Raw genomic sequence first — 14,654 nt, forward strand, 5'->3', positions numbered from 1 at the left:
GGATGTCCATCCCACCCTCCTTCTCTCTTGGTCAGTGTGGTTGTGGTGGAGTTTAGCGGGGAGCCGGCCCTTTCTTCTCCTAGACCTAAACCTGAGAGGTGGGGACTAGTGGAGCCATCTCACCTCCTCAAGAGCCTGAGAATGAAAATACACAGAGGAGAGCAGATCTGAGTTTATAGAAACAGGGAGAAACCAGTCTAACACCTGGAGTTTTCAGTTATGTGACTCAATGAATTCTACCTTTTGTTTAAGTGAATTTGAGTTGGGTTGGGTTTTCAGTTGCCAAAAGAGTCCAAACTGATTTAGCCTATGGAGGACATGTAAAAACAAATAAGGCTAAAAAGCTTATACATTATAAATAAGATGTTTACAAGAATAATAATACAGGGCAAAACATTTATTATGTACTGTTTATCTACTAGTATTATGTACTATTTATCTACTAGTATTACTCAATACTAGTCACTATGCTAACTTTTTGTACACATTGTTTTATTTAATCTTTACAACAACTAGTTTTATGGAAACAACAGCATTTGCCTTTGAACTTGAGAGATGGGCAGAAACTGGAGGTGCAAGAAGAAGGTAAAAAGGTAAATGGAAGGAGGAGCAAATGGTGGCAGGAAAACTCAGGGACAGTTGGGGAAATAGTTGGCATTCCTATTCATTGGGGCACAAAGGGCATGAGAGATGGTAGGGGGAATAATACTGGAAAGGCAGATCGAGATGAAGGCATGAGGAGTTTGGAATGCCAGGACAAGGAATTTGTGCTATGGACAATGAGATGTTCTAAGCAAAGAGGTAAGAGACCCCAAATCCACCCTCACATAGCTTAGATTTATCTGGTGAAAATATTCTTACAATGTAAAGAAGTTACGATCTTTTCCAAGGTGAATAGAAGTGGGGAAATTATTAATATATAAGCATTCATAATTTAGCCCCTGTCCCTAACTTTTAGAGTGACTTTCCTTTGTGCCAGCAGCCAGATGTCCTCAATTGTGCACAGTTTATATAGTGGGGAAACAATGCAAAAACTTTGAAAACCTAAGAGGGTAAGCTGATCATATAAAGAAGGGTTTACTTGATGCAAAGGCAGAGAGACAGAAAGGCTGAGTGTTGGGGCTGGAGAGGTTGGAATTTAACAAGAAAAGAGAGAAAGATTGATTCTTAGGGAGCTGGTGCCGTCCATATGGAAGAAGCTGAGAGTGATAAGGAAAGAGCGTTTTTAGAATGTGATGTCATTTGCTTTGTTAAGAGAAAAAAAACAAAGACTTGAGGCACATCCTTGTAATTACTTTTCCACTTCCAGATTGCAGGTGCTGGGAGTTATTATCAGTAGGGGGAAGAGCTTGACTTGATACTTAGAGAAGGGCATGACTTTCTCTAAGCTTGAGTTGATACTTAGAGAAGGGCATGGTGGTGGGGAAGAGGAGAAGCATTTTGTGTTCAGCTTGCAGGGAGATACAGCATGGGTCCACAGCATGCACAGACACAGCATGCTCTCCTCTGTGTATTTTCATTCTCAGGCTCTTGAGGAGGTGAGATGGCTCCACTAGTCCCCACCTCCCAGGTTCAGGTCTAGGAGAAGAAAGGGCCAGCTCCCCAGTAAACTCTACCACAATCACACTGACCAAGAGAGAGGGAGGGTGGGATGGACATGGGTCCACATAGGGACCGTGCTAGGAACCCGCCTACCTTGAGAAGAGGCATCAAAAAAGAAAAGTGAGAACAAAGGTGGAGGTATGTCAAAACCACGTGACAGGCCTCTCCAAAAGTTAAAATTACTGTATGATCCAGCAATTCCCCTTCAAAAAGATTTGAAAGAATACATTCAAACAGATACTTGCACACCAGTGTTCATAGCACCACTATTCACAACAGCCAAAAGGTGTAAACAACCCAGATATTCATTGACAGATTAATGGATACGCAAAATGTGGTATATACAATGGAATATTATTAACATAATATATTATTCAGCTTTAAACAAGAAATGAAATTCTGGGGCCAGGTGCGATGGCTCATACCTGTAATCCCAGCACCTTGGGAGGCCAAGGCCAACCCAGAAGTTCAAGACCTTCCTGGGCAACATGGTGAACCCTCATCTGTTAAAAAAAAAATGCAAAAATTAGCTGGATGTGGTTGTCCCTGTGGTCCCAGCTACTTGGAAGGCTGAGGTGGGAGGATCACCTGAGCCCAGGAGGAAGAGGTTGCAGTGAGTCATGATCATGCCACTGCACTCCAGCCTGGGCAACAGAGCAAGAGAAAAAAAAGAAAAAGAAAACGAAAGAAATTCTGTTATGTGCTACAACATGAATGAACCTTAAAAACAGTATGTAAGTTAAAATAAGCCAGACACAAAATGACAAATATTGTATGATTTCATTTATATGAAGTACCTAGAATAGGCAAATCCATAGATACAGAAAGAATAGAAGTTACCAGGGGATAGGGGAGGAGGAATGGGGAGTTATTGTTTAATGAGTACAGAGTTTCTGTTTGGCATGATGAAAAAGTTCTGGAAATGAATAGTGGTGATGGTTGCACAATATTGTGAATGTACTTAATGCCACTGAATTATGGACTTAGAAATTGTTAAAATGATATCTTTTATGTTGTGTATATTTTAGTACAATTTTAAAAACCACATGTGATGTAGGGTTATTGATGCCATACCAGGGAGTGGGAGTTTGCCTACTATTCCCAGAGACAAGTCTTGATCAAAAGGGAGGGCTATAAAAATGTTGTTCTAAGAAGACTGATCAATAGCCATGAGGCAGAGAAGCCTGAATCAATGCCAAGCACCAGACTAGGGTGTGAACTTTTAAAACAGGTAGAATGTGTTAACTCTAAGAGCCAGACGAAGAAAGAATCAGGGGGATTTGTGATTATTGGATGGGGAGAGAGGTTTTGGGGATGCCAGCCAGTTTTCATTATTTCAGCTTTTTTCTCCCTTACCAAATATTTGCTGCAGTGTTTGATTTGTATTTTTCAACAAGCCAGATATTTCCTTCTTAATAGTACCTAACGTTACCTTTCTCAATTGCTGCCATAGTTAGAACTAATCAGCCACAAAGTCTTTAAATTGTCAACCTCAGCCAATAGACAGTATTTCAACCATATGGAAAAAAGTGGGCAGTCATGACTCAGGCTAAGTGACTCTGCTTTTCTGAATGGAAAAAACATTCCACGTTTTGATCTTGGCCAAGAATGTTACTGAATGCAACTCTGAGGTCTGTAAATAAACTTTTTTTGTGTGTGGTAATGCAATGTTTCCTATTGCATCAGTATATGCTTTGTCAAAGAGACAAATGTCAAACTCTCGGCTGATCAATATAAAGCTATTTTCCAACTTGTTTTTCAGGATCTTTTAAGTTTCACTTTGTATGATTTCACAACCTTACTATTCAAATAATATTTTAAAATTTCAACACATTAAATCTTTGTACAAAATCCAAATGAAGTATATTCTTATATAAAAACTTAAATTCCTACATAGTCAAAAATGGTTTATTGTTGCTTTCTATAACCCTTAGATACATCTTAGCTGTGTTTTATTATCAGAGGGGCCCTGGTACCTCTTAACCACAAATGAAGTTAAAACAGTTAACCTGTTTACCCCACTAACCCCCCCATCACCACATAGTAGCAGAGAAGTGTCTTCCAACTTCATGAACTGAGGAAAGAGGGAGGTATGTTTTGATAACAAGGACAGAAGTCTAACACCAGACTAGGTCAGTGCTAAAGAGATCAGCCTGATTAGGTGCTGCAGTGACAGGCTCTGAGCAAACCAGCAGAAACAGAAAGACAGTCAGAAGAGATGACAAGAAAGGTTGGATCTGATATGAGGAATGAGGTCTACTAAACATTACCTTTGCCTCCAGCAGCCCACGTGTTACATGTGTAAGGGAAATCCTAGTGGGCGCCAATCAGACTAGATCAGCCTGACAGCTGGAGATGGTGATATTCCTCCTCAAAGCATCTATTTGCATCCACTGATGTATGCAGAACTTTGGGGGCCTTACAGGAAAAATACTTGAACCTTGTTGTATTAGTCTGTTCCCACACTGCTATAAAGAACTACCTGAGCTGGGTAATTTATGAAGGAAAGAGGTTAAATTGACTCACAGTTCCTCAGGCTGTACAGACAGCATAAAGCATGGCTGGAAGGCCTCAAAAAACTTACAATTATGGCAGAAGAGTGAAGAGGAAGCAAGCATGTTGTCATCTGGTGGCAGAGGAGAGGGAGGAGGGGGGAAGAGAGAGAGACAGAGAGCAAAGAGGGAAGTGCCACACATGCTTAAACCAATCGATCTCATGAGAGCTCACTCACTATCACAAGAACAAGGGGGAAATCTGCCCCCATGATCCATTCACCTCCCACCAGGTCTCTCTTCCAACATGGTGAATTAAAATTCGACATGACATTTGGTTGGAGACATACAGCCAAACCATATCACTTGTCCATTTCAAGAAAATACAGATACATTTACTCCCCAAATATTTATTTAATTCTTCCTGCTGTGACACTATACAAGGTGCTAGGAAGACTGAGAAGACAAGGCCCTGCCCTCAAGGAACTTACAATCTTAGTGGAAGAGACAGCAATAAATAGAATAACAAATACATAAGATAATTAATAATTGTGATAACTACAATGAAGGGAAAAAACAAGGGTGAGGCCCACTTCAGACGGGGTATTCAAGGATTGCCTTAGAAGAGGGTAATATCTGAGCTTAATCTTCAAGGATGAGAAAGGGCCAGTCAGTCTCTCCTAGAAGGGCAAGCATTCCAGAGGTGAGAGAACAGAAGGCAGAGTAGCTGGAGCTGGTGAAGTGGGTTTGTGGAGCTGGCAGAGCTAAGTCTTTCAGGGCCTCACAGACCATGGTGAGGGGGGGATCAGAAGATACTGAAAAGTTTTAATCAGGAGAATGACATGATATGATTTACACTTCTAAAAGATCATTCTGGCTGCTGTGAGGAGAATGCAGGTAAAAGTGGAAGTAGATTAGTTAGGAAGCCACAGTGATAGTCCAAATAAGTGATGATGATGGCTCAGACCAAGAAAGTGGTTCTCAAAGTGGGGTCCCTGGACCAGCAGTAGCAGCATCCAGCAACTTATTAGAAACGCAAATTCTCAGGGCCTACCCTAGACCCACTGAATCAGAAACTCTGAGAGAGACCAGGCACAATGGCTGGCACCTGTAATCCCAAAACTTTAGGAGGCCAAGACAGGAGGATCACTTGAGCCCAAGAGTTCAAGACCAGCCTGGGCAACATAGTGAGACCCCATCTAGACAAAAATAATAAGTGTGGTGGTTCACACCTGTAGTACCTGCTATTCAGAAGGCTGAGACAGGAGGATTGCTTTAGTCTGGGAGGTCAAGGTGGCCGTGATCCATGATCTTGCAAATGCACTCCAGCCTTATTTTTAGAGACACAGCCAGATCTTGCCTCTAAAAATAAGTTTTAAAAAAGAAACTCTGAGGATGAGGGCCAGAGATAGGTATATTAACAACTCCTCCAATTGATTCTCATGCACCCTAAAGTTTGAGAGCCTCTGGACTAGGGGTATGGAAATAGAGAAGGGCAGAAGTGAACTGCGGTGGAAGTAGATGTTGATGGTTGAACTTGGTAATGTGTTGAATATGAAGGATGAGCTCACTATCAAAGCCAGAGCTAAAGACTCCAGCTTAACCAGCTATGAGAGCAAGAGGCTAACTCAGAGTAACAGTGCAGACATATGAGCCCCTGTCTTGGGACTCTTTGAAAGATGAGGAAGAAGCATGATGGAAGTTTGCCTTCACTATCCAGCATCTGACCCTTCTTCTTAATTCAGAATATCACCTACAGTGTGGGTCCTAGTGGGAGACACAGCCCCATCTGTCCCTCTGTAAAAGTTAACAGGGGGCTGAGTTAAACAATAAAAGAATTAAAATGTCCCCCTTTTATTTATTTATTTTCTTTTAGAGACAGGGTCTTGCTCTGTTGCCCAGTCTTGAGTGCAGTGGTGCTATCAAAGCTCACTGCACCCTCAAACTCCTGGGCCCAAGCAATCCTCTCCCACCTCAGCCTTGCGAGTAGCTAGGTCTACAGGTGCACACTGCTGCACTTGGCTACTTTTTTAAACGACATTGCCCAAGTTGGTCTTGAACTCCTGGGCTCAAGGGATCCTCCTTCTTCAGTCTCCCAAAGTGCTGGGATTACAGGCATGAGCCAGAACACCCAACCTTGATTTCCCTCCTATAACTCACTATAATCCAGGGCTTGTGAAGATGACCTAGACTCAGTCAATCAGATGCCCACATAAGACTTTGGCTCTGGAAGGAGTTTATTCAGGGCTATGACAGTGGAGTCAAGGGTTCATTGGGAAGGATGGATGACATGAACTTGGCTGTTAGTTTCCCAGCCAGTTTTCCCACACTCCCCATCCATGTATGAGCAATCAGATATGCTTCTGATAGACTCCTTTTCTGCCCAATTTACTAGATTTTTCATCCAAGCTCTCTGGTCAAAAGAAGAACTCTATGAGACCATGTGTACATGGGAGCTCAGAGTTCTTAATATATGGATGCTAATTTTTATGTGGTGGTATTTGCACCCACAGGCTGCAGCAGCCAGAGACCTTTGGATTGCAGGTAGCTAAAGACAACAACTTCTGGCAGTTGCTTCCCTGGACTTGTGTCTCTTTGAGTACACAGTCAACAGCCAACTGAGACTTTAAATGACAGAGATTTCCTTTTCTTTCTAAAGCCTTTTGACCTTATCTCCTCATCTTCGAGCCTATTGCCCATCATACTGGTCACATTGTAATGGTCTCCGCATAATCTCTGGCCTCCTCCACTACAGAAGGTGATCCTAGAGCTCAGCCCTGACCATGCCATGCCCTTAGCAAGCATCATTCACACAATGTTCAGAATAAAATCCAAACTATTTAGTTTGGTATTCAAAGTCCTACACAATATCATTTCTACCTATTTTCCCTAACATATCTTTCTGTACTTTCCAACACACACCTTATGCTTAAAATAGTTTGGTCTATTCACTGTGCCCTGGGCATGTGTCATGTATTCCCATTCTCCTCTCCTCCTCTCTTTGTCTCCAAATCCTTCCCACCCCTCAAGACCCATTTCCATCCCTACCTCTCTTGGGCAACACTTCTTGAGCTTAGCCACTATGATCTCTCCTCCTCTAAATGTTTAAAACCTATAATGCCCATGCCAGTCATCTGATGCTCAGCAGGAACTGCCTGATATGTTTTCCTTTTCTTGGGCTTGTGCCTTATTGCATCAACCAGATGATAAACCCATTTAGAGCAGATGCCACACTCTGCACAACGACTCCCTGCTATGATTACCCAACTTCTTCTATATCCTAGACTAGCTCATGGAACATGATTCAGAACAGAATGGAAACATGGATCAGCAAGGATGTAATAAACAGATCTCCTTGCCTGCCCCATCCATGGCCCCTTCTAGAGAATCTAGTCTGCCAGGTTACCTGGAAAGAGCATCACTCCCTGCCCCATAACCACCCTCCCCATCTCCCCAACCATGGCTGAGTGTACCAGGGTTAGACATCTAACCCCAAAGCAGCTGCTCCACTGTGAAGCAACACATGACCTGGACTGATCGGTCTTCTCCTTATGACAATTTGCCCAAGAGACACAGAGACTGTCATCAATTGGCAGTGACTACTGGAGCTTAGAAATCATGAGACTAAGGTGGACTGGGAGCTGTGTGGGAGGAAGTGAGCAAGATGAGTATGCAGAGGAAGCAGGTTTAGGAGAAAGGACAATGATGAAGATTTTCAGAGACAGAGATCTCTGCAGCTCCTGAAGATAAAGAGAACGGCTTAGCTCCTGGTGGCTTTCTGGTTCTCAGGCCCAATCTTTCACAGGGACTGATTGCATTTCCTGTCCATGAGATTTCCCTTTAACATTTCAGGAAATTGGAGCTAGCTTGAATAGCTTTCTGCTTCTTCTCATCCCTCCCGCCTTTTTTTTTTTTCCATCAAAGGAACCGTGACTAGAAAGAGGCACCACAGGCTGATAATAATTCTCACCCTCCTTTCTTTATACTCTTCCCAGGGTCCTGCCCCTTCCCTTCTCCTAGGGCTGTCACAGCAAAATGTGACTACTAAATTCCTAATGTGGAGAACCAAGAATCAATTGCTGTAATGCTGTCAAAAATGACATTCAAGTTTGAGTGACAATGATGTCTCTGGTCCTGTCCCTATCCACTTATCTATTTTTAGTTCTGTTCCTACTCTCTGAAATTACAATGCCTGGTGCTTAAGCAATTGCCAGGAGTTATTTAACAAGTACCTTACCCTTCTTTGAAGATGATGCTTTGATCCTGAGCTTACATCCTTTTCTAAGTGACAGAGATTTTGGAATGTGCCATTTCACAAAACACCAAGTCTCTTCTGTTGTTTTCTTTGAATGAGGGGCTTGAGTCCGTTGGCTGGTAACAGAAATTGGAGCTTGTCAGAAGAAATTTTCTATAACCCACTGTCTTCAGCAAGTTACTCTCCATATATTAAATAGGGCTAACACGGCCAGGTTTTCTCAAGGATGCTGTGAAATAAATCAATATAATGGGTTGAAAGTGCTTTGTAAACTAATTCCATATAGTACTATTATTCTTATTGTCAATGCCCATCTATCTTCAGATGTATTATTCCAGGTGTTAAGGTCATACACAGACCTTTGAATAGCTCAAAGCAGAGCTATTCAATGTTCAGAGCTGTGTGAAGATGCAGAGGCTACATTAGACCTTCAAATAAATGATGGCTATTTGATGCGCACTCAAGCATGTATATGTATATACTTCACGTTTGAATGTTTTACATTAAGCACAAATTATATCTTCCATCAGAAAAAAAAAATGTCAAATTTTAAAACCCTATGTACAATTTAGGGATCAATTAAGGCTAGGGAGCTTGAGGAAGGAAGGGATTGGGGAAAGAGTTTAAGCAAGTAAAAAATGTATTACCATTACCTGAAGAATTTATGAAAGTTCATGTGAATCTTACCCAAAGTGTATCTCCATCCTTCAGCATTCAGAACATATTGTCAGGAGTTACAGATCAGGTCCTCCAGAAACAGATTGGAAGTTTATTTGGGAGGGTCCCTGGGAATCACACCTATGGGAGAGTAGAGGAAACAGGATTGGACAGGAGGAGAAGCTGGACTACATTCAGGCATCACAAAAGCCTCAACTGACCCCCATGGGATGCTCTGAAGCTGAGATGACCCTGCAGAGTTGTTCCAAGCCAAATTAAGAGGTAGGGTCTTTATGTTCTCATATGTCAGTCATCGAGTGCAGGCTACCCCCAAAAAGGGGCCCAATGCCTTTCTTCAGTCAAGGGCAATTACCAGGAGGGATTACTCCAGTGCGAGCTGCCAGCCATCACTCCCAGCTGAGGGAACGAGCACCTCCTTCCTGAAGCAGGGGCTATGAGGAGCTGGGCCACATTCAGCATCGACCACACCAGGTCAGAGCTACCATTGTGGGGTTTTGTGTATCAATGAAATAAGAAACTCCACGAAGAAAATGTGCTCTTCACAATAATATTCTTGTCATTCCACTGGCACACTGTCAGGGACAGGAGCATACCCCAAACTAACTGGTATCTGAGTTTCAGTAGAACCTGTGGCCAGAGCAAGAAACCCCCACACAATTCCCTGCACCGATACTCCAAGCCCAACAACAAACACACATACTATCGGCTCCTTAAACCATGAACTTACATCCTTTGTCAGTTTCTTAATTCCGAGAGTGAGGGCTCAGCTTTAAACAAGCTGAAAGGATTATTCTTGTTTCTCAAGCTTGCCATCTCCTTGGGCACATACAACTGAGGGTTGACAATATTATTATTTCAAAAAGGCTCATGGCTATTGAACTGAAAATAAAGACGTATTATCAGAAACAATGTGAAGAATTAAAAGATCAAAAATAACATCTAGAATAATTGCTGTCCCCCCATTAAATGATAAGATATGCTAAAATTTATCTATACACAGTTTTGCAGGATTAAAATCCTTCTAGGTTTTCTTTAAAGTTTTATAAATACTCATTCCTTGTAAGACTTGTATAAAACTTACTGAAATATGTTACAAAACAATCATGTCTTATTTTAATCAAAACTGCATTTTTCTTGTAAGATTTAAGGAAGGGAATCTTTTTTCACTCAATGAAATCTTAAAGTGGCATCTCTAGTTGTCTGTTTGTCCCTTCTTGCTAATTACCTTAGCTCAGAAATTTATCAGTGCAAGAACATGTATTAGCTTCCTGGTTAATTCAAAGTTCACAAGTGTATGCTGTGATTTTTATCACACCTATCTATAATGCTCAATGTGTCCAGGTTATTATATCCCAAGAGGATCACCATTTAAGCTTTTCCTGAGTGCTCAATTCTTCTTTGTCCATTTGCTAGGATTTTCATCTTCAGCCAAGAGAAAATAATGTACATTGTCTTACATTAATGGTTTGGCAGATTACCCTTACCTGAAGATTTATGAAAGTTCATATGAATCTTACTCCAAAGTGTATCTCCATCCCTGATCCCTCCCACCTTTTCTCTTTTTGATACTCTTCAGATGTTTAAAAATGACTTTAACAAGACCTTTGGGTGCCCCTGGTCCATTCCAAGTTATCATTGCCATACTGTTGATATACCTAATTGATAGAACAGTAACCATTCATTTTATGTCTGAGTATGAAACCAGTCCCTATATTCACTCAATGGTATAGACAGATTCTCACCAGCATGTAAGGCTATAGAAATTACTCGCTAATAGCAAGGATTCTTGAGCTTGATTTTCCAACTTCAAATCCTACCTATGCCACTTAGCTATGGAAAAATCACCACCTCTGTGTCTCAGCTTCCCCATCTATAAAATGGGAATATCTAGTCATAGGGCTATTGTTAGAAACAATCAATTTAAAAGCAGTGCCTGATATATTTTTAAAACAGCAAGTACTATTATTGCTATGCTAGTTTTTAGAATTAGTTCTGTTAAAAGCAGTACCTGACACATAAATGCTATATACATACTAGTACAATTATTGGTATGCTATTTTTACCAAAAAAAAAAAAACCCACAAATTTAAAATTGTTATCACCTACACAGCTAAATTATGGCATTTTTTAAATGACCTCACAAAATCTATCGTGAGGCTTTATCATTCTTTTCTGTTATAAAGAAGATCATATTCTATGCCACACTCAAGGTACCAAAAAGATGATATCCAAGCTAATGGAAATATGCCTTCATTTACTCCAAACCATCAGAGCGCTCTCTCTGAGCATGGCCTTGGGCTAGGTGCCAGTGCTCCAGATATGATTAAGCCACGGGTTATGTCCTCAGAGCAATTATCATCACAGCTCCTCCCGGAGGTCCACTAAAACTAGCCCTTTGTGAAGGTGAATCGTGGACTTCCTAGCACATTTTCTTATCTCACATTTATTCTCAAGCAATCTTTGTTAGCAAACGCTTTCATACCCTGGGTGTGAAGCTTTCTTTCAGGTAATTGAAAGCTTAAAAGAGATACATATTGCATAGTAGAGAATGAGAACAGATTCCAATGAAAAGATTTAGCAGAAGCTATGGTATTTTTCTACAAAATCATTGTGATATCCCTACCAATATCTATTTCTAGGCAAGAACCTTTTCAAGATCCCACTTTCTACATATCTGCAATTTAAAAGAACTGGTATAGCTAATAGCTCCCTTTCCTTGTAATTCCTTGGATAATATAATTTTGCTCATGAAATTTCTTGTTTAGTTTCATGGCTTACTGGTGTTGCCAATAGTATTTATTGAGTTTATCTATCACTACTTAGGTCATGTGTACTAACTGAAGGCTTGTTGTGTGATAAACATCATACTATCTATACATAGGAAATTTTAAAATACCTAAAAGGATGTTGACTAAATTTTTAATTCAAAAATATTAATCAGGGAAAACTTCAGGAATGTAAATTTCGAGCCAGAAAAAGTTACATATATAGATTGGTGACATCGGAAAAGAGGGTTCTTGTATCCAACTGGGCACAGAAGAAGGAATTAAGAATTAGAAAACTGGAGAACTGGCCGGGTGCGGTGACTCATGCTTGTAATCCCAGCACTTTGGGAGGCCGAGGCAGGTGGATCACAAGGTCAGGAGATCGAGACCATCCTGGCTAACACAGTGAAACCCTGTCTCTACTAAAAATACAAAAAATTAGCCAGGCGTGGTGGCGGGTGCCGGTAGTCCCAGCTACTCGGGAGGCTGAGGCAGGAGAATGGCGTGAACCTGGGAGGCAGAGCTTGCAGTGAGCCGAGATCACGCCACTGCACTCTAGCCTGGGCGACAGAACAAGACTGTCTCAAAAAAAAAAAAAGAAAGAAAGAAAAAATGGAGAATCTTCCTATAGTAACACCTCTCTCTCTCTCTCTTTCTCTCTCTCTCTCTCTCTCTCTCACACACACACACACACACACCCCGCCCTTCCAAACCTCATGTTTGTATGAGAGCATAAACAAACCAGTTAATGAACTTTTTGTTGTTGTTGTTGCTGTTGTTTTTTTGTTTTGAGACAGAGTCTCACTCTCTCATCCAAGATGGAGTGCAATGGCACAATCTCAGCTCACTGCAATCTTCACCTCCCAGGTTCAAGCGATTCTCCTGCCTCAGCCTCCTGAGTAGCTGGGATTACAGGCATGCACCACCACACTCAGCTAATTTTTGTGTTTTTAGTAGAGATGGGGTTTCACCATGTTGACCAGGCTGGTCTCAAACTCCTGACCTCAGGCAATCCACCCACCTCGGTTTCCCAAAGTGCTGGGATTACAGGTATGAGCCACCGTTCATGGCCCAGTCAATGAACTTGACATATGTTGTGGAGTATCTGCCACATGGCTGGACAAGAACCACAGATTATGTGGTCCCGGATGAGGCATGACATTTTAAAGTTCCCCAGATCACTGGAATTCTACATCAGGAATCCCTGTGAACCCCAGGGGAGCTCTCAACCATCAGAGGAAAGCTTCAGATCCTACAAGATCTCTATCATTGGACACTGAGTAGTAAATGTAATTCCCTAAACTGTTGCTTGGAGAATGTTTCCCATCAATACAAGAAGTATTTCAGGGCCACCCAACCCAGAAATCTGTCTCCAAGTAGCTCCTAAAGGGCTTTAAAACTTTCCTCTGATGGCCACAGTATGGGAAAGAATGGAAGCGAGAGAAACCACACACTAAGAAGGCTCAGGTTAGAAATTCAGAGAGCTAAAACATCTTGTTCCTGTGCCCACCACTAGCAAGCAAAGATCAAGAACTCTCTGGCAGTAATGAGGAGGCACAAAGAAGCAAATGTCTACACAGAAAGACAAGCTGAGGACAAGAACAACACAAACACACCCAAGTATCAGACAGGACTAGTTCTCTTTCTGTGGGTCTGACTATGACTGAGGCTTCCAGTAGCTCCTGCAAGAGAAGAGACTGTGGCCTGACATCAAAATCCATGCCTTTTTTGCAATCTTAGGATGGAGAGCAAGTTTAAGCATTTTAAACAAATTATTTGGTCTTCATAAAGGTCCTAGGTTAAAGAACCGTTTTAGGTTATCACTATCTGCACATACCTAGACCCAATGGACACTAGCTTTTGAATTAAGTTTCCAGTGCTTGGTGCAAAGCAAACATAATGGGCATGTCCCCACTCCCTCTACTCTTAAAAAATTGTCCTGAGAGAATTACCTGTGTTTCTTTGTGGCATACAACACAGAGCAGCTACCTGGAGATGAATCTTGTGTCTATATCAGGCTGCTCTGGGGCAGACTTTCAGGAATATTCTAAGCACCTGAACCTTCTCTAATCCTGAACTGTTCCTTCAGGGCTGCTCCAGTCAATCTGGTATGAGAAGAAGGAGAAATATACTCATGTTGGTGTTTCCCCAGCTTTCCTAACTTGAACTTGATTCTACATTTATTTATTCATTTATTTGTTTGTTTAACAAGCTCTTATATCATGCTCACTATGTTCCAGGCACTGTTCTAAGCATTTTATAGAATTGACCTATTTAATCTCAATACCACATCAACTATGTACCTTCCTTTACACACACACATCACATATGCACACACATGCAAAACCTCCCTTGCCCCTCATGTGTGTCTACTTTTTGTCTATGCTTTTCATATGATCATGTGTTATGCCCTTATTTATGTGTTTGCATCATCCCAACCTGAATTATAGGCAATAACTCGATGCTGACATCAATCCGAATGCTGTGATTTCCAGGAACTTCTACATTTGTTTCCTCTCTGGCAAACTGTTGACGAGGTGTCCCACTTGCTGTTGGTGTTGTTTCCTCTCAGGAACATGTCCCTCAGGCTTCCTGAGAATCAAATAGCTTGCTTCCTTTGTTAGTCAGGCTTCTCCAGAGAAATAGAACCAATAGGATATTGTGTTCATCTGTTCTGCATAAAGGAATAAGGGAATACTTGAGGCTGGATAAAGAAACGAGGTTTATTTTGGCTCATGGTTCTGCAGGCTGTACAATCATGGCACCGGCATCTGCTCAGCTTCTGGTGAGGCTTCAGGAAGCTTTTAATTACGGTGGAAAGGAAGAGGAGCTGACATGTCACTTGGCAAGAGAGGCAGCAAG

At 41.6% G+C, this 14,654-nt stretch overlaps 1 long non-coding RNA gene across 1 annotated transcript; it reads right to left on the bottom strand.

Annotated features, from left to right (window-relative positions):
- Positions 1-1,980: 1,980 nt before the first annotated feature.
- LOC114677542 (uncharacterized) lies at positions 1,981-9,147 on the bottom strand. Its single transcript, XR_013416294.1, has 3 exons — positions 9,037-9,147; positions 8,332-8,465; positions 1,981-2,105 (listed from the first exon to the last, which is right to left on the bottom strand). It is a non-coding gene; the product is annotated as an uncharacterized LOC114677542 (long non-coding RNA).
- Between the last annotated feature and the right edge of the window lie 5,507 nt (positions 9,148-14,654).

Source organism: Macaca mulatta, chromosome 4, assembly GCF_049350105.2.
Source record: "Macaca mulatta isolate MMU2019108-1 chromosome 4, T2T-MMU8v2.0, whole genome shotgun sequence".
Classification (NCBI taxonomy): domain Eukaryota; kingdom Metazoa; phylum Chordata; class Mammalia; order Primates; family Cercopithecidae; genus Macaca; species Macaca mulatta.